This window comes from Poecilia reticulata, chromosome 21, assembly GCF_904066995.2.
Source record: "Poecilia reticulata chromosome 21, P_reticulata-male-v2, whole genome shotgun sequence".
In the NCBI taxonomy this organism is placed as follows: Eukaryota; Metazoa; Chordata; class Actinopteri; order Cyprinodontiformes; family Poeciliidae; genus Poecilia; species Poecilia reticulata.
Genome location: NC_088850.1, coordinates 16199695 through 16225623, shown reverse-complemented (window position 1 = coordinate 16225623; position 25929 = coordinate 16199695). Strand labels below are relative to the sequence as shown.

Genomic DNA, 25929 nt, shown 5'->3' with positions numbered 1-25929 from the left:
GATGACTGTGCGAGCCTCCGCCAGCCACCCACCGATGTGCACAGCAGTGTCATCACAGCTCAGTCGCAGGCATAGAGAACCAGTCCTAACACCACAAAGTTTCGCCTGTGTGTGCCTTACATGTCCTTACTGACAGCTGGAGGTGTTTGTGTCGATGCGTTTAAATGTTATGTTTTCCAAGACGATGGCAAAGTGAGTAGACGCAGCAGGTGGGCGGATTCGGGGGGTTCTGCCATCATCATCATCATCATCATCATCATCATCATCATCATCACTAGTTCTTGATGCATAAAAGCCCTTCAGGCAGAGCCACAGAAAGCCTAAATGTTCTGCTTTATATAAAACATGGCCCATTTCCAATTAAGTTACATTAATTTTAACTCCATCCAAGTGCTGGAAAATTGCCCATGTGGTTCTATTCAGTCCCCAGTTTGCATCACCTGTGCCGAGGCCTCCGTGCATGCCCATTAATCCTTCTTTGGCCTTTTTATTTTTCTTTTTTTTTACTCTCTTAGTGAACAATTGGAAAGATGTAGCAAGCGGGATTTCCTCTATGCGGCACTGCTGGAAGGCTTTTACTGTTAAACAACAACGAGATGGGCTGAAATTAGCATAGCAAGGAGGCCGCTACAGTTGCAAATTAATAAATAAAATAAAATAAAAATACCCGCTATTTGCCCGAGATGAAACAAAAACACACAAGTGCAACTCAGCAAGGCGACAACAGCTGCTCTGATGTTGCAGATGCAGCGAAAGCTCGACAAAGTGGGGGGAGGACTTCTGAAACCGCCCCAACTCGGCGTATGACTGTGCACGGCTCGGTCCAGCCGCCGGTGCGCGGTTCACAGTGGTGTCATTACGGCTCAGTCGAGAGCAGCACCATCGCAGCACGGCTCCACTCACAAGCAGAACATAAACAACGCTATATGCGGCGCACGGACGGGCTCTGAAATACCCCACCGAGAGTGGAAAATGAAAGCGCCGTTTGGCTGAGGCAGCACACGCTGCAGCTAAAGTTTTCTTGCCTCCGTGTCGACTGGTTCTGATTAAGCGCCTGGCGTTGAAAATATGCTAATGGTTCATTTTATTTTATTTCACAGGGACCGTGCTCTATACACCCTACTTATGCATGCAAATAATTTGTGCAATCATGAGGTATTATACCTGCAAGGCACATATAAATTGAGCGCTTGCAATCAGAGCGTGACATGTATGTAAATATGTGTAAAAAAGTGATTTCTGTACGGCGGGAGCAGACTTTGTGCATGAAGGGGAGAAACTCAGACGTTGATGTTGGATGTGCAAAATGTGGCAGGTTAAAATAGAAGATAATTTAAGTGATTTTTTTTTTTTTAGAGCTTGTTTAAGGTTTTAATGAGGTTCTGTTCAACAAAAGTTTGTTGCAGGACCAGAATATTTATTTTTCCTAAAAGAGAAGGTTTTTTTTTGTTTTTCTAACAAACTCAAATGCAACATTAGCCTTATACCACAGGGGTGACAAGCTCATTTTAAAGTCGGGCCACACCAAGATCAAGAATGTCCTTAATGTTATTACTACAGCTACCAATTAAAATGTTAAAACATTATAGCTTTCTCTGTATTCAAAGCTTAAAATGAAATAATATTGAACATCTTATCACATTGGTTTAATTTGGCACAATACCAATAAAACTGATTTGATTTGACTGATATTATTATTATTATTTCACATAATTTCTTCTAAACACATAAATTATTTTTATATTTTTTTATGTGACTTATTTTTGAATGCCTGCTATTTGGAATATAATTTTAAAGTATGAGACATATATTTGACGTGTTCCAGAGTGACCGTTTTTCAATTTTCTTGTTGCTTACTAGGCTGATTTTAATTTATCATTTGGTCGAATTGGTCAACAGAGAATGGCGAGCAAATGATTGAGCAGGAATCCTCAAAGCTTTTTCTATATTACCTGATGAGCAAGAAATAAACAGAATATGAAAAGACTAACTAAACAAGACAAACCCTTTTGGAAGGAGTTCATTCTTTTGTTTACGTAAGGTTTCCAACGCAAAATGGCATTAAGTGAAGGTGAGAAAACATTAAAGCAGTAATTTAATGTAAGCTCGCCAAACAACATGTGGAGAAACGGCATTCATAATGTCACGAACTCCGTGTGAATAGAAAAATATATGAAGAACAACATGTCAAGTTTGGATTCTCTGTTGGAAATGATTTTTTATCAGGTTTCATTTTTTTTCTCTTTCATCTTGAACTGCTTCAGTCAGGGGAGCAGCAATAAAAAGAAAGAAAACCCAAAAAGCATTTTTCATTTCATTTCATGGAGTGTGCAGGGTATAGCATTTTACAGCTTCACAGCCCGTAGTGTGTGTGGGGGCTACTGAAGTAAAGAATGAGAGAGAAAAGAAAAGACGATCTTTAGGGTGCACCTTACTGTGCTCTTTGTTTCTTTTAAAATATGTACATTGTTCATATGCTTTCATAAACTTGCAGGCAACTCTATTGTGGACAAGTATGTGGAAAAATATATACTTACTCAATAATTCGTACATTCTTCATTGCATGCTTTTACCTACGTTTTTTGTTGTCCTGTACAATGCTGTTATTAAGCCTTTGTCATGTCACAAACCTCAATGTATTTTGTTGGGATTTTATGCGACGAAGCAACAGAGACCTATAAGTCGTGCCCTTGTCAAGTAGAAAGCCATTTTTGAAGGAAAGTCATGAGGATCTCTGTTTACGGATGGATTTTCAACATATGGAGGAAGGTTCTCAGTTCAGACGATTTCAGCAAGAACAGGGAAACTGGTGAAGGTTTAATAGGAAAAGGAATGAAGCTAAATAAAGGGAAATCCTGGCATGGAACCTGTTACAGGTCACAACGTTATGGCTACAGTGGAATGGTTTTAGATCAAATTATGTTTTTGTGCGGCGCTGGTCTTAACAGGGCCGACTGTAAACTTACAAAGAAACATTTTCTGTTCCTTCTTCTTGACGGTCTTCTTTCTCTACATGATGTTGCCATGTGCATCTAGCCTCCTCTCTTTTACAAGAGTAAGTTGATCCAAAATGACCAAAAGAAATTACAATATTCTTAACTATCAAATGTAACCTTAAACCTAGTTAAAAGTAACCCCTCCATAATTTGTTCTATGTAGCTCTGATTCTTCTTTTTCTACTTGTTTCTACTTTAAAAAGTGGTAAATTTGTAAGTAATTTGCAACCTTAAAGTGTCCCTTTTGTATTCCTGCCAGCCGTACATGTGTTCTCATTTAAACTCTCCATGTTTTGGCTACATGCAGTAGTTCAGCTGTAGTGGAGGGATTTGAAGATAAAACCTTGTCTGTATTCTGGTAGAGGTTGCTGAAGAACAGACTAAAGAGAAAGTGCATTCCTAATACATGTCTAACTACAAAGATTGGCGTCATAAGTGAATAGTTTTAACCGTTTTCACAAGTTTATTAAAGCCTCAGCAACAATAAGCCACTCTATCTTCTTATAGGTGCATATGGTGTTCCGATTGAGAAGCACCAATTGCAGACTGTTGCCAAAATGGGGAAGGTACCAGCGGCCACTCCCCCAAATCAGAGAACATTGGTGCGCAGGTGTCTCCTTGCACATGGACAGAAACCCTTTCGATGTTTCAGTCACTTTGGGTGGAACCTAAAGAGTCCAACCTCTGTCCCTGTTTGTGTGCTGGAATAGTCCAATCTAAGTCCAGTCCTGAATCCAATTAAGAATCTGTGGCAAGACTTGAAAATTGGTGTTACCATTATTTATCCAATCTGACTGAGCCTGAACTTTACTGCTAAGAAAATTGTTGCGAAATGTTTGTCTCTAAATGTGTCCAAAAGCACCTGCATTTCTTTACTGCAATAAAAATCACATGTTGACCTCTGACTACAAAAGGATCAGAGAATCTAGTCCGGGTCTGTGTGTGCAGTGTGTGTGCGGCTTAAGCGAGCCCTGCAAGTTATTTCACATACCTGTGTGAGCTTTGTGTTTCTCAAATTTCTCTCTGGCTGTGTTCTTTTCTTTTTATGTGAACTGCAGAAAGAGTGATCCACTTATGAAGGATTCATATCTGGATGAAAAATAGCTTTGAGGATGCCACAGATCAAACACTTACATGAAAAAAAAAAAAACATTCTTGTCTGTTCTATTGTTCAAGCGAGCGGCGTCATTGTCTCCGGTTAAAAATTATCCTCCTATCGGTTCTGTTCGGAAATGTTTATCTTTCCGTTCTGTTCTTCAGCATTTGTCTTCTGCCTCTTTATCGCACACATTCCTGCAGCACTTCCCTGGAATGCAGCCTAATTAGTTACCAAACCTAAAAGAAAGCCAAAAAAAAAAAAAAAAACTCAGCGCAGAAATCTGTCTGTAATGAGACACTTTCATGTCCTCAGGTTTCACCAAGACTTGTGGAAAAAGAGAAGATCGCCTTCAGTAATGACAGGGGAGGTATACACTGACCTATTTTAGAGGCCGCTGGTTCAAGTTGCTCTTTTTTGCTGTGAAGTTTATGAAATGTGCTCCTTCAAAAGCATTTCTTCTGATAAACTTACCAAAGTGTTGAGTTCAAGATTCACTCCCCGCTGAGGCCCAGTCGCGCTTTCACTTCAGTGCACTCGGTGACGGAGCGAAGGCATCGTTCAGCACACAGAAAGCAGGACTGAACGACCATCAGCTTATACTTTTTCAAACTGTTCTTCTCACGTTAGGTTGTTCGTCACTGATGTGGCGCCATTTAAACTGATGTCTTGCTGCACGTTTTCTTTTTGCAGCTCTGAGAAACTGGGCCAAGTCGCAGCCAAGGTATATATTGAAGTTAGACGAAGCACAAAAAAAACGATGCACTTCAAGTACTTTCTCTTTCGTGCCACTCTTCAGTTGAACTGTAACATTGTTGCTTCGATCCAGCCGCTCGTTTACGCGACACCAGTGATCGTAACCCTGTCACGCCGGCACTTTTTGAAACCACCCTACGGAGGTGTGCTTCTGCATCAGCTGCTCTGGCCCGTTACACTTTCGCCTTGTTTTCCGCATTACGCCGGTGCAGTTCGGTACGCTAGTTCACGTTACGGTGAGTTCAGGAGAGCGTTTCCTCCCCAACCCGAACTCTCACTGGCCAGCCAGCGTCATACAAGTGCAACAGCAAACGTGACAGACTAGCAATCAGTGTTCAGTGTGGCATGATGCCAGTAGCTCCGCCCTAACTATACAGCACTATTATCCAATAGACCTACCTCTGAAGAGGGATAAGGGTTGATGCGGTAGGAGTTGGTTGAATCAGATACTTTTGTAATAGAACGAAAGAAGGCGGCATACAGAACCACACCGACCCATGTTGAACCACTTTGTGGAAATTAGCCATTCATTGTGTTGGTTTGTTGTTCCAGAGAACGGAGCAACATTTACATGCCAATGATTTCTAATTGAAAAGGACTTAGAAGTTTCTTACATTGCTCTGGGATGAAATGGCGTTCATGAGATTGGATCTGTGTTTAGGAAGTTGCCATGATGGACTGGCCCAGGTAGTGATGGGCTGCATGTCACATAGACGGCCACTATGCTGCCACCACTCTTCACTACGACAACCATGACTGTGAACCACCATGACCACCCAATGGCTGCTTTGTTTTTACTCAAAGCAGTTAGGACTCACTCCATTATGCATAATAGGTAACTGTGCTTTTTGGATTGCTGCAGATGACCTTGACAAGATCCTACAAAGAGTAGAGGCATTCTGGCTATTTCTACTGTCATACTATACGGTCTTATTCTGTGTCAGGGGGGTCAAGGAGGATTGTTTGTAAAAAAAAACTATGTTTTATTTGGTTGTTATTTCTTCTTATTCATTATAAAGTAAACTTTTAGTGCATCTTTTGCTAGGTTTATGAAATGTGTCATATCTTAAACATGGATTGCACATTCATTCCCTTTTATACCACAACCAATTGAAGAGCACATTTTGCCCCAATCTAGTTTATTTTAGCTTCAGCTACTTGCTGATTCCCAGTGAGCTAAGTCGCTATCTTCCTACAAGCTCTGCGTTTAACTGATCTCTTTTGATATGAATTGTAATAGCACTTGTTATATTTGTAAGTCGATGCTTTACTCAGCGGAAGCTTGAACTATCTTGACAATATAAGACACGATAGCTGGCAACTGGCGCTTTTATCCAATGTGGGTCAAAGGAAGGCAGTTTCAGAAGGGTGTCTGTTACCAAAGGCTTAAAATAAATACTGCGAGCTCAGGCGTCAGAATACAAATCGGTTCACATAATAGAAAATATCTCTTCCACCGCTTGGTGGAACGTTGCCTCCGGAGTAAGGAACGGTGCAGACTCAGTGCAGCTCCAGCTTACGGAGGGAGGAGAATCTCCTCTGAGTATGCTCAATAATTAATCAATGACACACTCAATTGGTCACAATAAGCATGGGGCTATTTACCTCAGAAATGAGTATCTGCTCCCTGTTCATCTGTTCTGCACTCCAGCTATTGATTAGTTGTCCATCCACTCAGCATCTGTCACTCTGTCAAACACACCCACACACACACGCAGAGGGTGCTGCTCAAATCGTTTCCTACCTGCTATTAACACGCTGTGCTTTCATTGCTTCTGATGTGAAATCCAATCTGTTATCATCCAAACGTCACCGAGAATTTTTTTTTATTTTTCCGCTGGTTTATTTAACTGCAGATTATATAGAGTTTTTTCTTTTTTTATATAAACCAATGGGAATGTGTCCAGCCTCTTTCATAGCAACACTCCCAGTTACACAGACTTATTTGTGAATGCCGTTGGCCAAATATCAAACTTTAAACCTTCCATCCAAATCCCGACAAATCTAACATCAACTCTGTAAATGCTTTCGAAGGTCCTAATCCGAGGGTTGGATAAAATATCAAGCCCCCGTCTATATTCAGACATCTCATTAGCTCGCATGTGGGAACACTCATATATGCGCCACGATCAATGAGTCATGAAAAACATGAAATGATTAAAGGCTGCTGTTGCCTTACGCTTTGTAACCTCTTATTTCCGTAATGAATTTAAAATTCATTATTAGGGGGTGCAGCAAAAAAAAAGAAAACACGCTTGAAAGAAATGACTACGTGGGCGATCCATATCGTTTCATAAAAGGCCGTCTGTGCAAAAATAATATCAAGACTTTTATGCGTATGTATTGTCTCCATACAATGTTCATTTTCCTCTCCCCTGAGCTAAAGGAAGTTATCAATATGCATAATGAGCCAATCCCTTGGCCCCTATTAGAGGGGAGCGTTTGCCTGATCAACTGTGCTGCTGAACTGTACACTTTTTAAATCCAGACGTGACTGTTTCTCTCCGCGTCTCCACAGTGCCATCCTCAGGACTCTGCTACTCTCTTTCTCTACTTCACATTTAATCGCACTTTGCTGCGGTTATGGTGTGGTGCTGTTCTGGTGACGAGTGAATAAAATATTAAGTCTTAAAGTTTCCTTACATGCAACAGCATTATTAGCAAAAGAAAAAAAAAAAAAAGCTATGAAGTTCAACAAAAATGAGCTGTTCTCGGTTGGTTCTGTGCCAGAGCTGCGTGCCGTGTTTCAGTGCTGCTCCATATGTCTGTGAGGGGAAGCTGCAACCACAAACCGCAATGTGATGAGGTGAGATTTTTACGAAACGAACAAAAATAAAATTGACTTGTAAAAATAGAAGTAGTGTACAAGATTTGAATCTTTTTAGAAATAAAGAGAAGTGTGGCACGCAAATTGAATGGCATCATTTACGCATCTTCTAGAAATGGAAGAACACAAATCTACTAACATACTACCATCATTCCCTGGAAAGTAATACCTTTATCAGAAAAGTGAAGGGTTATGGCAACTCTTGAGGAGCAGCAGATGACAACAATTAGAGCAGCACTCTAAAGATTTGAAATTTGTGGAGAAATGACTAGAGGTAAACTGATAAAACTTAAAGCAAAACCCGAACTTGCAGCAAACGTTTGGTAAACGCGTTAAAGACGGCGACCCGGTTAGATGACGTCACTACAATAACTTATCCTGCTTGCAAAATGTGTGGCGACAAACAGAAGCGAGACATCAACCTGAACACATCATTCACTCACTTAATGATATGGTTTGCAGATCCGTTTCTTTGGTTGGACAGAGGAACCGGCCATGGTTGATGGAGCTAACTATGGCCGGCTAGCTTGAAACTGAGGTTAAGGTCCTGCACAACCACAACCCTAATAATAGAGCTAGAGCTATAATGAACGAACCAAGGCTTATTCATATGTTAGAATGGCCCAATCAAAGTTCAGCTCTAAACCCAACTGAGAATATGAGGGAAGACTTGAAAGTAGCTGGTTGCAGATACTCTTCATCACATTTCACCGAGCTTGAGCTAGTTTGTAAAGAATTGTCAAAGAAGTTCAATCTCCAGCTACGCACAGCTAATGGATTTACCCCCAAAGCGTACAGTATCAAAGCATGCAAAGACTCAGAGGGTCTGAATGCATTTGAAAGGCAATTAGCATGGCTGTGTACATACCAGCTGTGCCATGCCGCGCTATTACGAGAACAGAACGCAGAATAAACAGCAAACTTTAAGATTTGTTCAGCTTTGTTGCTGCACACTCAGTTTCATCCTTGGAGTAAACCCAGGCATCTTCTAATCTACAGTAAATTGACAGGATTTCACTGCAAAGCCGCGCTGACGTGTTTACGAATAAATAACCGAGATAACAAACTGAACCGGATTGTTCTCCACAAAGAGGGTGTTCTGTATTTATGCTATGAGTCAAAAAAAAAAAAAAAAGCCTGAGGAGAGTAACATCCCTTGCTAGAAAGATCAGGGGTCACGACCTTAAAGAGACTTTTCCAAGAAAAGAGCAGCAGAGAAGTAGAATGTCAGGAAAATAATGTTTGGATTCACTGAAGCATTTAAGTGTTTTAAATAAAGTTGTGGACGTGCATATTGGTACCATACCAATAAAACGAGCCGTACACAATTATTGATACTTCTGGTAAAGATGGGGAGAAAAAAACCATTCATTTTAACATAATCACTCTGCAAAAAAAAAAAAAAAAAAAAATCTGCTTGGAGTACAAGCCAAGTCCAAGTTTGAGAAATATATGTTTTTACATGAAAACTGGACAGAATCTCATGCAACATCTCAAAAGGTTGATGGATTCTGTGAGCAATATCTAACATTGCCTGGTATTTCAGACCCCAGGGTGCTAAACATGCTAACAAGGTTCCAATTATCACAACAGGAACTGGCCCACAGTACCACTGATCATCCACCATACATGAATGTGGACAAAAGTTGCTTTTCCAAATGGTAATCCTTTGTTTCACATCACACCTATGGTTTCAATAAATCTTCCTGCTCCACTGAGCAGGGTGATGTTTGCGATGTGAAAAAAATAAATAATTAAGCTTTCCTCTAAATCAGTTGGTTTGTTCAGTAGATTTTTTTCTTCTTTACCTAAAGTCCTGTTTATTGAGCAGGATGCTAAGACGAATATCAGCCCTCCTCTAGTATTGTTTGAAACAGGTGCAGTCAAATAATACGCGACTGTTTTAAGTCATTAGCTTTGTTTCCTAGCATGTTTTCTTGTCTTTTCCCTTTTGAAGAGTGGAAGGGGCCTCTATGTCACTCTGTAAAAACAGTTCTCTTGGACTACTATTCAAAAGATTAACTAAGGGAAATAAAGGAGGATTTAAAAAATCCTTTAGCTCCGTCAAGTTGCATGATAGTATTTGCTGCATCTTGGTTGATGAAATACATTTACCTCCTGGTAGACAATCTTTTTTTTTTTTTTCACAAATGATAAATTCACCCAAGTCTGTTTTAAATTATGGGATTATTTTTCATTGTGCCCCTAAGATATGCATAAAAAAAAGAATTGGTTATCAGTCACTTGGCCTGGTGTCAGTGCTTTATCTCTGGCTCCAGTTGCAATGCCCTACTTCAACAATATTGAATTTGCAAAAGCAAAAATCTGTTTGCGTGTCCGTTTCTGCCATCCTGAACTGATATCGTCCAAAACAAACGACGGGCTTTTGGGCTCGAGGCTTGATTTGATTTTCCAAACAAAAGAATTGCGGTAGGAAAAGTAAATTATTGAAAAACCTTTATTTAAGGCTTTGGATACTCCGTTCTCCATCAAGCAAACCTCAACATGTAACTGCAAAATCGATGCAAAGTCAATTGTGGGACCAGAGATATTTAATCTAAACAGACAGCTCGTCTCCTGATAGTTTCTCTCTACACCGCTGCAAGACGGGAGCAAAAGGAATTTAGATCTCGCTCAGCGATTGATATTTTATTTGCAAGGTGAAAGAACACGGATGCTGAACATTTTTCACTTGACACATCGGACTTAACACTTGAAGCTCACCTGAGCAGATAATTAAATCGTTTCAGATTTTCTTTGCCAACATCCATTAAATAATCTGAACAGTTATTTTGGCTGGTCAAACAGACCCTAAACAAATGTTCTCTAGCCAAGCCACTGAGTGCAACTGGATTTACACTGAGGACGAATGGCTTGTACGCTACTAACTAAGTAACATCAGAAGGCGAGGAGTTGCAGCGGTGGAGCAGACACAAGTGCACTTTCTCCATTTGTAGTCATATGAGTAGTTTGAAAAGCATGTATTATTTTCCTCTCACAGGATATGCGACTTTTTAGCACATCTCCACGAAATCCCTGTTCTGAAATCTGGCTTCAATGAGGAGAAATTTAACGGGTACAGATACGTTTTTAAAGTACTATAGACGCATCTAAATCAAGGTGGATCAGAGTTATCAATTTGATTTATTAAGATAAGTTCATTGTACAAGTCAATGGTTTTTATTTGATTCTGTGTAGATGCTGATCGTTACTTAAGCCAGTCTGCTGCTACCTAGCATAGCATAAACACACCAAACACAGGCAATCTATCAGAGATTTATCATTACGTCTACAGAAACACCGGCATTTCTTTTAAATCCTCCCGGAATTTCATGTTTCGCCTACATCAGTTGTTTTGCTGTGTTCGAGTTTGTTTTTTCTTTTTTTTTCTTTCTTGGTGCAAACAACTCTCCACTGCATTTTCAAGACGGCGCTCAGCAGGGCCGTAATATCTGCAAAACTGCAAGCCGCCTCCATCACACCGCGCGTCCCGTCCGCTTCTCACGCTTTCACTTCATCTTTCCCTTCTTTGTTTGAGTCTGTCGCTCCTCTCTCCTCCCCCCCAACCCGCTCCCCGACTCGCATCTTCCAACTCCCGCCCCAGTTCCCCACTGGCAGCTGGATTACCATGTATCAATGCAGTGCCAGAAGCCGGCTGCCAGACAAAATCATGTTTTGTCTCGTTCTTGGCAACAGCGGTGCGATGAGGCCCAGCAGAGTGTGACATTGGGAGCAGGAGAGAGAAAGAAAACCAGGTGATGCCAGAGATGAAGGTTGGGGGGGGGGAGGACATGTGTGCGAAATTGCCACACGTGTAGTTTTGTACAGCTGTTTGCACGCAAGCATATCAACAATTTGTCGGATTGTGTCTCCCTTTTGAAAATGCGGTAACCACGTGCGTTTTCGTCAAGAGCGCTTCCGCATACTTAAAAGTGCATCAGTTCAAATCAGGATGAGTCACATAGATCCCGATGTACACATGCGATGCGTCTTTGTCTGCACAAATATGTCCACAGAGACGTCTGCCCGTGCGCCTGGGTTCGGTGTCAGTTTGAGGGTTATAAATGCTTATTGTCCCAGAGAACCATCATGAAATTGCAGCGCAATGAGAAAGATTCTTTCTGCCTTGCGGGCTGAATATTGGATTTTCTAAAAAGTCAATAAAGGGCTTGATCATTAAAGTGAATAAATATTCTCTCCCCCTCAAAGCTATTTCAAGACTTGCCGACTCCAATCACTACTGTGGCTCCTTTATTATTTACAGTATTGTGCTGACACACACACATCTTGGCCGCATGTGGTATATCTTATATAAAACTAAAATAGGTGCGCAGAGGTAAAGTTGCCAATAATACAGAAACGGCTCTATTAAAATGGATTACTTCCCCCCTCCCTCCCCCTCACCCCTCAATTCTCACTCTTTCTCTGCTGTCCCTAAAATAATGTATATGATTTCTGTCAAGGCAGAAACAATAGATTGGCTTTTTGTTTAATATCTGTTTCCCAGAGGAAGACGGGGAGTTGTTTTTGGAGCCTTCAGTAGATTTGGAAGAAGCAATTTGCTGAGGAGGGAAAAACAAAGTCATATGGGGATATACAGCTTCGCAGTCATTATCTGCTACCCATACAGGAGGCTCCAACAGCGGCTTTATACCGACGCAACATACAGACACGAGATACAGAGTAACAGAAGAGAAAATAAGCAAATAAACAAAAAATCAGAGTGAACACAGAAGCAGCCAAGGAGACTGAGATTTATGAATTTTAATTGTTGCCTTCCTGTATTTAAAATTTATGCTGGCTTTAAATGCATAGATTTTTCTAGGATCAATGTCTTTCATGTGAGTGGTGGAGTTTTAAGTAAACTGCACTGATCCATTACACTCTAATACTATTATTTTGACATTTTGCAAAGGTTGTAAGCCTTCCCACTGTCAAATTACACATATTATTATGTTTACCTTACTGCTGCAAATGACCCAATTACACCATCACTAATTAATCTCATGCTATGTTATGCATTTGCTCTGTCTGCACTGAAGATCGATTCGCTTTCAAATTCTGGTCTGTTGAACTCACAGCAGCAGCTAACTTGGTTTATAATGACAAAAGCTTATAATTATTGACCATAAGGATGTTCAGTTAAACAGAGAAAAAAAATAAATAAATAAAATGGGGATGTCACTTTGTGTTTTTACACATCTACACTCATCACCCCAGCTCTTGCAAACTAAACAATTCATGTTTTTTGCTGTTTTGTTCTGTTTTTATCTTCTAGTATTTTACCCTTTTTGTATTGTCTTTACTTTTCTATATGCTTCTTTTTTTATGCTTAACTGGGAACAAGGATTTCAAATTGACCTTGGATAGAAATCAGTTCTACAATATTTGTGGAATATCTGTTAATGCATTTGTTCCTCTTGATAAACATCTTTAAATAAAAGAGCTAAAGTGGAGATATTAATTTCCTCCCATCTAATCCCAAGTAACATGGCTCTTTTAGACATTTACCAAAGGTAAAACAGTAGCGTGAGGATTTCAATTAGATGGTTTTTTTTTTGATGCCATGGCGTTCTGAGCGACGCACAGACACGGCGACCACGACTTTTGAGTCGCATCCAAAGTTCGATAAAACTGCTCCCAAACAAGCTGAAAATAACCAGTCAACAGAGCTTCTTCACAATCCACACACACTGTTCTCTGGATCATAGTGGTGTCATCACACTTTCCACTTCCTTGATTCCCCCCTCTCCCCCCCACTCTTTGTCTCACTATCGGTGCTGGTGTCAGTATTGGTTCTTGAGACAGACGCTTCCTCACAGCTGACGCCACTGTAACATTTCACTTGTCAAATAAAATGCAGGGTTTACACCAGAGGATGCTGTTGATACAACTGCACAATGTTAGACCTTTAAACAGCCCATACTGTCATGGTTCTCTTTTAACCCTGATTATTTAGAGCACTTTACAGCAAATTGAGCCATTCACACACATAAGCCTTCCATATTGTAGAACAAGAAATTTTTTTTTGCAAATCTAGTAAAGAAGAGTAAAAGAGTACTTTTATTTTTTTTGGTATACCTAAAAATCTGTTCAAAACAGCTGCATTTGAGGTAGATTTTTAAATTCATAGTTATGTTTTTCTTGACTTTTTGACTCTGCGTTCTATAAATATAACATGACACAGAGACCTTGTGCTTTTAGAGACAGAGGCATCCTGAGGTCCCCAAGTCTCTATAACAACCACGCAAGGCAGAAGCCTTTTCTGCCCTGCTGCCACAGACGTGCGGAGTTAGCTAATCTCTACTCAAACTTTATCCTTAACTGTGCTTCGGTTGGATGAGAGTAAAGCTGCAGTTTTTAGGGGGAAACAATCAATTGCATTTGGCGCGAAAGACAGGATGGATGCGCAGAAAAGGCACGTCATCCTCCCTTCTAGAACTCTGCTGGAGATCCTGGAAATTTTCCCAGACTGCATCGTGGTGTATGATGAGTTCTCTGAAATATGAGGGCATGTTAATTAAAATCTGGCGGACTCTGCCAGCAACGTGAAAAAGCGCCACCACTGGGTCTCACGGCAAGACAACGATCCAAAACGTTTAGCCAAATAATTCACACGGAAATGCTTAAGCAGGCACAAAGTAGTCCCCCTTTTCCTAATATCGTAATCCTACAGAAAAACTGAGAGGTGAGGAGGATAGAAGGAGTGCAAGAAGAAGAAAAGAAAGATTGTACAGAGGGAGGATCCCTGTGGATGTGTATTAGTAGACAAATTGCGTCCTATTTGCAAAAGGAGAGGCGAGATGATGACTTTTGCTGTTACTGTCTGCTTTAAAAGTTACAACGAAACTGTAATGGCAGGTTTAGATAAAAACAATTATTTATTGTTAGGCAGCTTAAATAGGCGACTCAGTGGTACATGAGGGTGAATTCTGGTTTTTGCTCTTACAAAACGGGGTGTACACATAAATAATTGTTGGAAGTTGGGCGGGGTGTTTTGACATTTTCCAAAACAGAAACATGAATTGAAATGACAATGTAACTTTCAACCAAACACAATCTCTAAGACTTCCCAATGTGAAACGGCAAAAAAAAAAAAAAAGTTAGCACAGTTATTATATCAATCAAAGTACATATTAAAGCTTTTACTTGATATTACAGCCTAAAGGAAACCAAGGCCACTTTTATTTTATTTTTTTCTCCACAGCGGCAGCAGGGATTCGTGTGAAGACACACAGTAATAAAAGTTTAATAAGAATCATCATCCCTGAAATTCATTGCTTTTCCCTCCACTGGCTGAAGTGGGATTTTTAGTACATCTTCCCTCCAATGAGTAACGCTGTCATGGGATCTGCCCAACTGTTCATCCCCCTATCTGTTGGTCTTTTGTTTTATTCCTTCTTCAATTTGCTTGCACATTGTTTCTGGATATTTACCAAGCTGCAATCCCTTAAACCCAGACAGACAAGCGAGAGCTGATTTGTATTCATCTGGACCTCCGAGCAACATGACAGACTGGAAATAAAGGAGAGAGAGAGAGAGAGAGAGAGAGAGAGAGAGAGGTGTGTATGAGCGGATGCGTTCTGTACTTCTCGGAGTGCGTGTAAATGTCTAGGTGTGTTCATCCCTGTGAATATTTAAATGCAAGCGGTGTGGTTCGCTGCGTCTTTACACATCCATTAATGCAAAAAGATAATTAGTTTATTCATAAGAGTGTTCAGCTGCAAAGGAGACGGGGGGAAAAAAGGAAGGTGTACCATTCTTACCATTTCTAAAGACTTGAGAGATTTCCACGTCTTCACAAAGGAGACCTGCTGATGCGTGTGCAGTCACGTCCATACCGTACTGGAGCTGACTTCATCACGCAGAAAGAGTGCTGTTGGAGAGTATTTGCCTGCTTACATGTGTTTTTTTTTCTTTGCAATGCCTAAATGTTTCAGATCATCAAATTAATTTTAACATCACACAAAGACAACCTGATTAAATACAGAAAACTATCCACATTAACCCATATCTTAACCATGATAAATCACTTTTCTTGGTCAGGTTTACTAGTCACAATCAGACCTGATCGCTACCAGATAAATGTTTTTGATTGAACATATCCCCACAATCAGAACTGAACACAGAGAAGCAGCATTCAGTTTTCAGGCTTCACTAATCTGGAAAGCGACATAGAACATTGACCGATATATTGGACGTATGTTTGTTTGATGATTTTGATGATGGTCTTTGACAAAAAGTAATGTTGTTGATGCTTGTTTTGTAATTGGGAATTGCTATAAATCTATTTCTAATGCTTTGGTGCGCCAGTGAACTGCATTATCTACAGATGGAGAAGAAACAGAACCGTGGTGAAGCTTCCTAAAAGTGGCCAGCATATCAAATTAACCCAGCAGCATGTTGACATCTCTGCCTAAAGGTCACAGAAGAAACAAAATCATCATCTGAAGCCCTACAGGCCTCACTTACTTTAATTAATGTCAAAGTTCATAATTCAACGTCGAGGGACAGACTGGGCAAGAAGGGATTCAAGGAACCGGACTCGTCTGGTAAAAGATGGAACTGTTTTGGGGGGAAAAAGCTGAAAAAAAGCTTCAAAAAGACAAATATTTTAAAGTAGCTGTTGGAATTGAAACCAACAAAGATTGTGTGGTATGGCCTGTACCTGCTAGAAAATCCTGCAATACGGCTGAAACCTCTCCACAGAGAACACTGGGACAAATAATCCTCCACACTGATGTAAAGGATTGATTGATAGTTAATGCCACTATTAATCATAATGTAAAAATTGCATTTTTCTATTTGCTAAAGCTGTCTGATTTCAAAATTAATCATCTGAAATGTTTGGTGTCAAAATCAACAAAAAAAAAAAACAATAAATATATAAACGGTCAAACACTTTATTCAATATGTGTGACTTGTCCGGTTATCAAGAGAGACGGTTATTCACAAAACTGCGAATTAAACGGTGAATGGTAAACGGCCGGTACTTGTACAACACTTCATCAAGTTCAGGCGACTCCAAAGTGCTCCACGCTACTTTCGCTCATTCACATGCACATTCACACGCTCAAATCAAAGTACATTTGACAGGACTTTTCTCACATCTTGAAACAAAGCAAGTAATATACCAACGTTACCAGACACTGTGACTCAGCATTAGGTATAAATAGCGTCTTCTCAGGATTCACAAGCAGAACTGTCCGGGGGGGGGGAAGCAGAGCTTTTCGCACATTGGCATGAAATGGGAAATTGCTGCTAGTTAGCTTGAGCAAAACGTGTCTCTTCACTGTCACTTTGTGAACAAAAGAGCTTACACATGGCTCCGAGCTAATTAAAGAGGCACAGCGAGTCTTCACACAGCAGATGACGATCTGCGCTGTGAGTTTGTGTCTCCGGGTGACTCGGTCTGTAGCTGTACTTATTAGACCTGTATAGATTTAAAGGCATAGAACGTCACAATGCAAGTCAACAGGCCAGGAAATCAAAATATCCCACAGCGCAATGTTTACCGTCAAGAGAATATATCTACCCCCACACATAATCAGAAATTATCCTGTAGGCCACAAAGACGCATGCAAACATTTAATGTTTTCTGATGTTCACTCTTTGTGTTATGGTGGATTTTACTGCGCTCTTTGAAAATAAAAAATAAATAAATAAATATGAATTCTGCCACCTTAGACTGAAACGCAGCAGTTCTTGTTGCTTGCTTAGAGGATTTCGTTGGGATTAGAATGTAAGGATCGAAACTGAAAAGGCTTTCTGTTATGCTGGATGATGCTTTTGAAATAAATATATATATATTTAGATAAATCTCAGGTTTGCACTTGGACAAGTTCATTGTAATTGTACACCTTCATACCAGTTCTATTTGTCATAATTTTCCTTCTTGCAAAAGGATTGGACCCAGAATCAGAAATGCTTTGATGCCAATGATATTGAATCCATTATATTTTGGGGGCGGGGTTTGTCAATGGTGGCTAAAAACTGAAATATTGTAAATATTACAAAAAATATACCAAAATAAAATCTGTCAGAAAAATAGAAAATTTGTAAAATAAAAATAAAAGCTGTGAAGAGCTGTGCACACTGACGGTTTCAGTTATTTTGTCCTGTTTGCTTCACAATAAGAAAAGAAAATGAAATCTTTAAAAACCGCAGCCACATTGTGTAAATGAAATACACAATCCCACGTTGTGAGGCAGCAGACACACAAAAAAATAAAACGCTAACTGGGGTGAATACTTTCGCGAGGCACTGTAAGTGTGTCAAAATAGAAAAGAAAAAACATTTGTAAAGGGACAAAATGCTTTTTCAAAGTAATGTATTTATCTGGCAGCTTTGCTCTTTCATACTTCATTTAATTATCTCTAAATGTATTCATCTGCATCTGGGACTGAACCTGAGGGGATAACCACTCGCCTGTTCTTACTGAACAAATGCGAAAGAGTGTAAAATATTGTTTTTATTCAGGTCGAGGGTGTGTTTCACCAAGTGAAATAAAAACATGGAGGAAGAGATGAATCCATCGCCTCCAGTCAAAACACATCAATGCTTTTTGCACGTTTGACGTTAAGCTTCCTGAGGGTTAACCATTTCTTCCACCTTGCTAGAAATTTCTCTTTTTTTATTATTATTATTTTTGGATGCTATAGTCTAGGAATGTGAAGCTTACAGTTGCACTGTAATCATAGAGGTCATAGAGCAATTAATTTTACAATAAAAGAAAACAAAGGTTTGATGCACGATTGTCTCAAAAATTGTTCAATTACTTCCAAATAATCATTTGAGTGCGTTTCACAATTAAGAAGTTTTTTTTTTTGTTTTAAATATTAACTTTACATTTCATGTCCTATTTCTTAACCATTTATTTTAAGAAGAGGAATTACTCAGAGACAGAAATACATTTAAAAAATATTTGACATTTTGAAACACTTCCAGCTTTTTCTCTTCACCCTGTCTGGTTCCAGATCAAGATAGATTTCATTATAAAGATCTATCCAGATGTGCAGCACAGGCTTTTTTTATTTGTTTGACTGTTAAGCCGTTGTATTTTTTTCTTCCCCCAAAATAACAAAAGGGTTATGGTGACATCTAGTGACAAATTTCCAGATTTCAACCAATTTGACAGCAATTTTCTTTTTCTTCTGCCTTTTTTGTGCAGGAGGAATTCAAGTGTTCTCTCCAATACATTATTTTTACTGTGAGGGGGGAAAAGGAAACAATCGTGTTAGCTCCGGCTTCAACAAGCAAATGCTTAAAAACGTTAAACTTCAATTAAAAAAAGATAACAATCATTTTCCCTCTAGTAATCATGAAATCAACTCTAATTAGTACTCGTGTGTTATATCAACAGTCCTGAAAGGTACTTAAAACAAATGAGCTGCTGTTGCAGAATTTTGAGCAGATAACCTATTTAATAGTAGCATAAAATAGACAAACAATTTTATTTGATTGTGCACAAATGGAAAAACGGCAAGATGTGTAAATTAAATACCGAAAGCTAGAACAATCTGAGAAAAAAAAATCCCATTAAACTTTGATGGATTCTTTCATCTCCCTGTTACATTTAATCTAATGAACAAAAACATAGCATGAAAATATCATCTTTTGTCCTTTCAAACCATTGTGGGAATGTAGAACACGTTTCATCTTGGACGGCTGTCAGGCTCTGGATTTCTGTAGGATTCAAACTCTGCGGCGTCTTGTTTTCTGCTAATGAACAATGACGTGAACAGACTCGTAGACGGGTCCCTTTCACGCGTTGGTATCGGAATTGTGACAGAGTGATCTAAGCATCAACTTATCATGCAGCAAGACAGGAGTCTTGCATAAGGATAAGTACAACTGTTGTGCCTCCACCCACAAAGGACTGAAACTGCAGGAGGCTTGTGTTCAACAAGTCACTGCATCGGCTCACTTTGGCCACAGGAGCAGGAAGAAGAGGAGTTTCAGGAGGGAAACTCTTGTGTTGTCACGGGGACCTTTAAAATCCAAGGACAAACACACCCTCTTCACAGCAATGCTCCATCAGGAGAGGATTTCCTCTAGCACAAGTACAGGTTGCTGCTATTTGTGCATCCAGCACCTATTACTACCCAAAAAATAATCACTGTACAGTACGGTAAGCGAACGTGTCAGTTATTTGGCCACTGAGCTACATAAAATCACTCTGAACACCTTCTATAATGTCCAGTTTTCTTGCAGCTAAGAGTAGCTAAGTTAATTCTTTGCCAAAACTATATTAGAAATCTTTCCAAAAATAGTTGGGTACAGATTTGACCAGTTATATTGACTGGGTCTGGATGTGCATATAAGGAATAAAAAAGTCCTTCAGGCCTCAACTGCCTAAATGTTGTTGTTGCTTGTTTTGCCTTTTTTTTGTTAGTTTTTTTTGTATCATTGTGCCCACAGGACGTGCAGAAAGTCAAATCACTAATATAAAAAATTAGTATTGTTTCAGTTAAATAAGGCTAGAAGCCATTTGTCTGATCTGTGTTCTGGTTATGTCTATTTAAAAATACTGAAAAATGAACGCAGACTAACATGTGGAAAGACCGCCACGATTTTTAAGGACTAAGAATAAAATATATAGGACACATCATAGAATCATTAAGAAAAATTACCATTTGGATTTTATAATCCAACACACTTTGATTGCAGAGCGCTGTATTAAATTTGTCAAGAAATTGTTTTCAATTATCATGACTCTTGGCTTGTGGAGTCAAGGGATTTTTAATTAGAAGTTGACTAATGAACCCAGTGAGTTTTGTTCATTTAGACAATCTTCTAACTACATTTTCTTTAGCCAGGCCAGCAAATCCAACTCAACACCAATAAGAGCAATTGGAGCATAATTGAAACATTCCCTTTTTTGGGGGGGCGGGGGGAGACAACTGCAGTGTATCTGACTTATAATTATGCAGCGGGGTGAACAGACTCGATAGCAACCGCTACGGTTTGCAGATGGATCACTTGCGAACCAATTAGTCATCACGCGAGGACTTTAAGCAGGGGGGTGCTCTCGGGGTGAAACGTTCAATCAATTTTGTCCTTGCTAAGCACTTGCTAAGCTATGTACTGGATGCTTTCAAAACCACTCGAAAACTCGCCTTTTGTTCCCCCTCAGACATCTTAGTTCAGCCGGTGCATAAGTAAGCGTTAGCTGTTGAGCCGCAGGAATACCAAATGTCGTCATTCAGAGCTCTCCATATCCATAATAGATCATCTGTATTCAAGCGGCACGAGTTCCCACATATGCACAAACAGAGGCACAAAACTGACTGGCACAAACTCGTCAGTATTCCGCGCCATTGTTCGAGGTCTGACTGAACCACCAGGGTCACATATTACTTTGTATAAAAGATAGAGTTTGAGTGTGTAGTTATCCTCCCACTCCTTGCCGTAATGGTGTCTGATGTCTGATTCATAGAGGATAGGTAATGACAGCCAGAATGCGGAGGCAAGGTAATGGATCAAATCTATTTTCTTGTTTTATACGTGCCAATTTGGAGTTGCTGTAGAGAGCTCGCTCAAGTGGAACTATCTGCGCTCTGTATATATGACATTAATGAGCAACATCAATGAGAATTCAAAGATCTGCCCCCCTCAGCCGTCCTCGCCCGGCCTCCTAATGAATTAAGGATTTCAGAGGCATTTTTACATTCCGGGCTAATTTACGCCGACTGAACGCTGGTTTATAAATGAAGAAGTAGAGAGATGCGTGCAGTTTTCTTTCCTTTTGTTCTGCCCTTTCAATTTGCAATTGCACCGAATGCTCCACCAGTTGGAGCGTTACAAGATAACGTCTCGAGAAATCTTGCGATATTGCAAGCAATAGTACCTCTCATCAAAGTGAGGGGCTCTCCTGTCGCTGTCATCGTGTCGTCTGGTGTGTTATTGGGGGCCTTGCATCTGAAGATGAGTGCTCGACATCCTTTATCTGTACATGAAACTTTTATTTCGAGCTAAGAAAGGAAGTGGTTGTTAAAATTGTCGCCCTGTTATTTGACAGTATACTAATGAAGATGGCCTGTGTGACCTTTATTTTGTGTGTTTGGGGGCCGTATAGAAAAAAGTTGACGTGAAAACATCGGCCCCATTCTTGTTGTCAGAAATGGCAGTGCTCGTGTAAATACACTAGGCTTTTTTTCATAGTTCCCAAATTCTTAGTAGAGTTAACATCAGGGCTGTTCCACAAGCTAAATGTTAATCTGTTTTTTTCGATGCCAAAACGTTTACTGGCATCCCAAGTTTCAACAATTTGACCAAAACTGTCATTTTCAGGTGAAATATGAAATTGTTTACAATCTTCAGAATAGTTTGAGATCCACTAAGGCCAAAACCGTGTTGGTGGCTACAAAAAAATATGTGGTGTATAAGTTAAAACATCGCTAGGAGACATTTATCTAAATATCACATGGCTTCTATGCACACGTTTGATATTGACTCATTTCAATTATCTAGAAAAAATACACAATAAATTTAAATTTGTGCATTTAATTCATGCTTCTGATGTCTGTTTTAATCATTCCACTCTAAAAAATAAAATAAAATAATGTTGCAGTTGAATATTTAAAGGCTCAAAGTGAACATTGCACAAACTTTTCTCAACATTTATTAAAAACCGGGACATGTTTTGCTTCCACTAATGTGGAGTTGTGAGGTTTTTTTTTAAAAGATTCATGCATAAGTAACATTCACTGAGAAAGACAGCTTTCTCAATTCAACATACACAGATTCTTATCCATTAAAAATAATGTCACACAGTAAAATGTAAAACCTGTTCTACCTTTGTAATTAAACTCCTGAGTTTAGCTGGGTTTTTTTTAAGGTACACTGTTAAAAGTCATGCCCTCCATTAGTTGACATAACGCTTTTCTATAAGTCACTTCCAATTAACATAATGAGTTATGTAATTTCAACATAATTTCACGAGTTATTGGCATTTCAACTCAAGAATGTGAGTCAGTTCAATGAAACATAAATTTAAATGTGTGAACATAACTTGACAATCTGAGTTTTAAAATGGTAGCCGGATCGTATAAAAACTGATCACCACTGGCAATATTAATACGAGACCCAAATAGTGCCGGAAATTCGCTCTTTATCTGATAAGAGACTAAATATGATGTAAGATTTAGTAAGACTTTATAAAGTTCTCTATCCCAGTTAGAATTGCAATATTAAATGAAGAGGAGGAATACCACCTGACCAGATTAAGGACGTCGAAAGCAAAGTCGCGGATGAATACCATTTTACCAAGACCTTGATCAGTCCCAAAGGCTGTTCAAATTTGGCGGGGCATTTTTTCTAAATACGAAGCGAGCTGGAGCCATAGAAGTAAGGTAAGCTGCATTTGTCGTTTTTTGGTAATGCCATCCATTTTTAAAATATGTTATTAAGAGCTAAAAGTTCGTGTCTGTTACATGTTTAAACACAGGACATAAAACAACAGCTAACTGTCGAGGGCAGGAGTTAGTTAATGCAGCTAGCTAAACGCAGTATGCTACTCGGTTGCGCTTATAGAACTTTTCTTAAGAGGAAATACAAGCAGCTACCACGATTTTTGTATTGTACACTTCCTCAGAAGCACATATGTGGCGCTTGGCCAAAGTTTTGCATGGACGTGCAGGTGAGTTAGCGGCTTCAGTAAAGGCTGTGAGTCAGTAATTAGCCGTGTCCTTTGTTTCGTGTATCCTTGCCCCACACTGCTGTTACTGATTATATTAAATGTTAAAATACTTTTTTGTTTTGAAATTGTAGGAGATCAACCACACATCACAGAGCTTATTTCCCGATGGCTAGCTCTGTTCCATGAGAGGCAGGTAATCGCACAACTGAATTGGTTCCATCAAGAGATTTAGTGATTTAAGACTGAGTTAACTGTGTCCTATTGAGACAAGTTTTATATTCTGTCACCTCAGATTAGGGCTGAATTTACAAGAATCGTCACTAAAGACCTTCTGGAATCTTTTCTTCACGGACTTGATGACCTGGTTCCGAGACTGCTGGAGGTCTACAAAGCAGCAACCAAATCTGGAAAGAAGCAGCCACTCAAAGACACTTTGGACTGCCTTGCAAAAGATGTAAGCAGAACTGAAGATGGCTAGAAAACAAGGCATATTTGTTATTTTTGTTAAAATATATTCATCTTACTGAATGTCTCATCTCTTGCAGGACACAAATGAAAGGAGAAGGGCTGCTGCTCTGCTTGGTTTGAATGCTACATATCTGGCGAAGATCCATCAACTGTCATCTGGATGTGTGATGTAAGTCTAACAAATATTACAAAAACTGTTTACATATTTGCCTATTCCTCTTTCTTGCTATCATTTTTTAAAACTTTTTTTGTAGCATTTGTGTTTGCAAAAACTTATTTTTAGTCCTTGTTAAGAGACATTACTTCCTGTTTACTACAGCCATGCATAATGTCAAACTCTGATGTAATTACTTTGTGTATCCTGAATGATTTTGCTCAAAGCCAGTTGATGGAAACATGCTTGATTTGCATTTTCTTTTTAAATTTCTTTTGACATTTTAAAAATTTGATGATAAAAAAAATGCATTAAATGGAAACACTGCTAGTGTTCTACATTTTTAGAATAATTTCAGTGCTTCATCATAGTGGTTTTTAATCTGCCACACACTGTGTTCATGTGCATGAAAATACAAGTTCTGTGGATGAAAAAAGTTTGTCAAAAAGAAGGACTTACCTGACAAAGTAGAAGCCTGAAAATACTTTGAATATGGTGTATACAAAACTGGCTATTTTTCAGGTGGGGCTTATTTTCAGCGTCTAAAGCTTCTTGATGTTGGCCTCATCCACAACAGTGGCCTGTTTCATTGCCATTATGCTCTATGCTTTGACAAACTGGGAGTGTGTGTCAGGCTATTCACTGACTGAACAGAAGTGCATCATACAAACCCACAAGTGTCAAAACATGCAGATTGTTAAACCTCACAATAGCATAAAAACTTGCAGTATAAAGATACCAGAGTATTTGCATTCTTTACTTGCACACAAATGTCATTAATTATTTCTTCTTTTTAAGGCCCATGCTGATTTTCTGGATGATGCCATGAAGGGGATGCAGGTTGGTCTCCTGATTGCCTGTGAAGATGGTGAACAGGGAGCCATCCCACACAAGGTCTTTGACGTGGCAGTTGTGGTGGAGGAGACCATTGTGCTTCACAACATTAAAGATGTGACACTTGGCTTTGCTACGCTTATGGGTGTCATCTACTGTGTCAATCTCAAGTATTCAGATGACATAAAGTATTCGTTTGAGTTTCTTCAGAGAGTGGTGATGAAGATCAAACCAGACCAGGCCTCAGCTCGACTACATGGTTTGAGAAACAAAATCCTGAGGTACAAACTGTAACATATGGTATGTTTTCAGTTTTATTTTCTTACATAAGAGTTCCTGTAAGAATTTCTTTAGTTTGTTCTATGCACTAAATATTAATACTAATGGTTATGGACTAAAACATTTAGCATTGTGCTGAATTTGTGGAAAAACCTCTCAGGGTTGTCCTGAGTTTAAAACACTGATTGATCGTTTAGCACTTTTTGGACTGTTTTTGAGAGATGGTAGCTAGTATTATTGACTTTGCACTGCCACTGTTGAACATGGTTAGAATATTTTTTAAAATAATGGTCTAATTTCTACAGAGGACTGAAACTGACCAATAAATAAATACACTTAAAATGCACAAATTAAATAAATATAAGAACTTCAACCCCTTTTTTTTATAATTTACCTTCATATTTTTCCAGCTTAGTTCCTACAAACTATATTTTTAGCACATAATTTAATATATATGTGTGTTTGTCCTTTACTTGTAGATGCATTCATGTCTTAAGTGTGTGTGTGTGTCCCATTCCCCCAAGTCTTTTTAATTTCATGTTATTTTTACATATCTGTCTTGTTATGCCTCATTTTGCAAATAAGGTGTGCTGTCTTTCTTGGGTCAGCTCCTCCACTATTGGTCAACAGACGGGAAGGAGCTGAATCCATGTGCAGATCTGTTGACCAATAGTTGAACTTACCCAAGAAGGATAGCCCCCTTAAGATGGCCCCCACAGCCAGCTGACATTAGAAAAATGTCACTGCCCACCTTATTTGCATAATAAAGCAGAAATGCATAAGGTAAAGTAATAACATGAGACATGTAAAAGCAACACCTGGAAAGTTTTGGGGGAAAAAAATGATAAAAAAATAAACATTTAAGAGTCATAAATGAAT

General features: G+C 39.2%; 1 long non-coding RNA gene across 3 annotated transcripts; it reads left to right on the top strand.

Annotated features, from left to right (window-relative positions):
- Positions 1 to 22515: 22515 nt before the first annotated feature.
- On the top strand, positions 22516 to 24907 carry LOC145549759 (uncharacterized). 3 transcript variants are annotated; one of them, XR_014085608.1, is made up of 4 exons: positions 22516 to 23028; positions 23447 to 23769; positions 23861 to 23952; positions 24736 to 24907. It is a non-coding gene; the product is annotated as an uncharacterized LOC145549759 (long non-coding RNA). The 3 variants fall into 3 exon arrangements; XR_014085609.1 differs by having other exon boundaries at positions 22516 to 23508; positions 23608 to 23769; XR_014085607.1 differs by having other exon boundaries at positions 22516 to 23769.
- Positions 24908 to 25929: the final 1022 nt, after the last annotated feature.